We start from the raw sequence: 4,233 nt of genomic DNA, 5'->3' as shown, positions 1-4,233 counted from the left end.
ATTATTATCATATAATAATATATAAAATTAATTTTAGTAGGAGAAATGTATTAAAATTTTTTAAAATAAACATATAACAGCAAACATATAACTTTCTAAATAATTTAAGAACTCATTAGCATAAAATAAATTTCTATATAAAAAAAAATTGAATTGATAATATGATTAATAGTGGCGTGATTTTCGCAGATAAAATTATAGAACTATTTCGCGGAAGTACGTTTAATAAAGAAAAATTTTAGTAGGACTTGACACTGTCACATCTTGACACTGAATGTTTTATCGCATAAACTCGCTTAGCGATAATAATATTGCATAATAGTTATATTACCATTTATCAGATTATTGCTTTCAAATAGAAAAATTAGATCTGTCTTAGCTGCGTTCATTCAAATAGAATATTCAGTAATATGATGACGATTTTTTACACCTATTCTAATTGTGAATAAATGATGTTAAGGAGAAATGACTCTAATACAATTAAAGAGTTTTAAAAATTTTATTATTTGTTTCATATTATGTATCAATGTTTTATATAAAAAGATAACACAAATTTAATAAATATACATATTTATATATGATCTTTTTATTTTTTTTTCTTGCTATGCCAGTAAACAATCTATATCTACTAACCAAATTCATGAAATTGTTTTAACTTATATTTTATATTTTAAAATTAGCAATATTAAACAAATAAGAAAACTTACAAAATTTAAAAAGAATTATGTATTTATACATAATTCTTTTCGATTTTAGTGAGGAGTGCAAACTATAGTTTCTATTTTATTGTTTTCCGATGTATTTTGTTTATTTTTTTTTACAATAACTTGATAATTTATGTGACTTTTGAACTTAATTCACATGAGCATAGACTGCAATCACGCTACATGCAAAATTAATCCTTTCATTGGCTACAGTAATCAGAATTATGAACACAGTAATCAGGCATATGAATTATATTCGGCTAAAGTTCAAACATGTCGAAGTCCGTGTGAAATAGCAAAGATCGTCAGTTGTTTCATCACGTGATCACAATACCGCAATCGTATTGTTGATATGCTTATATGCAAATACTTTTACAATCTCTTCTTAATTTCCATGTTAGATTATTTACGGAGATTTATCTACATTTATACACATATCGCTTTTGTATGTAAAAATATAAAAAGTATAATAATAAATATAAAAATTATATATCTATATATATGTACATATTCTATAATGGTTTTTGCTTATTATATTCTAAAAAATATGCTAAAAATATATAAAAATGAGTAGATATATCATGAAAATTTAAAAATTATTTGTTGATTTAAAAAGAATTGGATAATTCAAATCTGCATTTTAAACAATTCGTAAAATTTTTATTAGACAATTTATTAATTTTTAAATGTTATGTTTGAGGCATCTATAAAACATCATTTATATATTTTTTTTTAATTTGCTAACATATTCTACAAATAAGAATAGCAGACACAGTCTTGCAAAAAAAAAATTGAGATTTTTTTTTGTGAAGTTATTCACAAGTGCTTGTAAGTTGCAGAAAAATGTTATGAAAAACATGACACAAGTGTGAATTCACACCAGCAATTTTTGAAAAAAAGTTTACTTTTCAATTTATTAGTTTCTTAATTAACAAATTTTCTTGCAATAAAATATTGTTTTTGCTTATTTTATTATTACCAATAGGTTCCTAGGAAAACTTCGAAAAACTATATAATTGAATTACTTCTGCTTTTTTCGTTTCAAACACGTGATGAAAAATGGAAAAATCAAATTCGCACTAGTAGTATAGTATAGTAATAATGTGACCGAAGTGTGATAACTGAGAGTCAAAATCGATCTCTTCCACTTTTTTTGTACAACTAATAATTTCGATATAATAATTTAAATTTGCATGAGCGATGTTTTTTTTGAATTTTTGCAACTTACAAGCGTGAATAACCTCATAAAAAGTCTCAAATTTTTTTTCTTATATTTTTATCTGTAAAATATATCAGTAAATTAAAAAAAAAAAAAATTAAAAATGACGATATTTCAAAGATGCCTAGTTTGATGAGGAATGCCTCATTTATTGTTTTCAAATTCAAGTTATTTTTAATTATTTTCAAATTTTCTTATTGATTGATGTACTTCGATTATAAACACATAAAAATTTAAAAGTAAAAGATATATTGATCAATACCAAATCTATATCCGATAAAATTATTTATATTGCTTGATCGTTGATATTTTTATATTATTATCGTGAATAATGTTATTAATTTATTCGTTATATTTTGTATGATTTTCTTTGTCAAAGTTTAATTAGTACATTTACGATGCCCCCCACTCCTATAAAATGAATCACAATATTTACAATCTAAAATGAGTGGATATGCGCTATCAAGATGTGCGCTAACGGAACTTTTTCTACACACATGTTCACATTTCACACATATAATAAGAAAATCGTCATGTGTGCAATGTTTTGTGTGCAATATTGTCGTGTTGCGCTGTGCGAAATACGATCACATGTGCAGTATACTTGCATAATGATGATTGTGAGTACAGTGCTGTGTAATATAATTGTGTGGAAACAAAGCAATCATTTTATAGACAAATCCCCATCCCTCTCTCTTAACGATAGCGTTAGCATTAAGAGATTTATCATTTTTTTATTATGTACATCTGTATACATAATAATCCCAAAAAGTTTCCAAACATTTTTCGGACAGTATTAATGATGATTAATGATGATTATAATTAATGATGTTATTATAAATAAGGTTACACTATTTTTATTGAAGTTTCGTTTACAAATTCTATTGAATTGAAAATCAATTATCCCAGGTAAAATATTTTTAATGAATATAAATATCTGTAATATGAATATATATAAATATGTATAACCATAAACACGTATAAATATTCATAAACATATTTGAGACATGTTTATATATGTTTATACATCCTTCTTTCATTCGTAAAATTACTTTTTAGTTCACTAAAAATAATATTAATAATGAGAAAACATTAAAAAATAAAAAGAAAGATTAAAAGAAAAATTTTCGCATTATTTGTTTCAGAAAAAATCAAGTTTGGAGAAATGTAAAAGAATTGCTCATATATATATATATATATAATTGCATTAATTATATATGATAATGAATATTTATGAGTGTTTAAGTTTAAACATATTTAAATATACATATGTATTTTATATATATTCATATATATTTATATGTAACAAACCGATCTTTCTGAGTTATTTTGTCACAAGTATAAAACCGACAATACCTTCAATTTATAATATAATATTTATCGAAAAATCACAATAGATCAAGGACTAAACATCAAATTATAAAGCAAAATTATTAATGGAAATTATTATTTGGATGTTATAATAAAGTTTGCTGATAAGAATTAGTCGAGTTTGTCTTCGGACGCAAAGCAGTTTCTGCATAATAATATTTCGGTTTATTAGTACTTGCTTCCAAATCAGTACTAGTTTTTGATCATTTTCCATATTCATCAAATTTGGCACTATATAACTATTTTTTTGTTCCAAAAATTACAAATGAAGGAAAAGTATTGTAATTCGACATTGTTTACAACATTAGATTGTTCGACTGAGATGGACGCGTGTCTGCTTCTGTTCGAGCGTTGCATCATCATTATATTTTTGGAGAGGCCAGCTTTAAATGTGCAATGTAGATTCATTATTCATCTATTTGTTCTGACCGCCTTCTCATTTCTCTGAGGGCAGAAGTCACTAATTTAACTACTATTATTATTTTGAATTATTACTAACATTATTATTAACATTCAGAAGTCATCTACCGAGGTCATTTCAACCATCTCAAAGAAAACTTTCAGCAGAGTTTCTTAAAATTATATGATCGTTGCAAATATTGTATTTTTTTCGAAAGGGATGTACTTCCAATGATTATAAATAAAAATTTATAATTATTACTTTACAGAGTAAGTTTTAATGAAAGTTCGGAAACTCTTTTTTGAGACAGATCGTGTAACATTTTTGCAACGATGTAACAACACCGATACTATCATTAAAAATTTCAAAATGGGGGACTTTGATTTAAAATGAATTAATGAATTTTTTTTTTCATATTTATGACAATTGAAAATATTTATATTTTTATTATATTTATGTAAATCGCAGATGAATTATTTCATAATCTTTTGTCTTGTATAGAATTTAGAAGCTATATAGTACACATAATATATATATAT

This window comes from Atta colombica, unplaced genomic scaffold (assembly GCF_001594045.1).
Source record: "Atta colombica isolate Treedump-2 unplaced genomic scaffold, Acol1.0 scaffold110, whole genome shotgun sequence".
Taxonomy (NCBI): domain Eukaryota; kingdom Metazoa; phylum Arthropoda; class Insecta; order Hymenoptera; family Formicidae; genus Atta; species Atta colombica.
Note: the sequence above shows the minus strand (reverse complement) of the source record.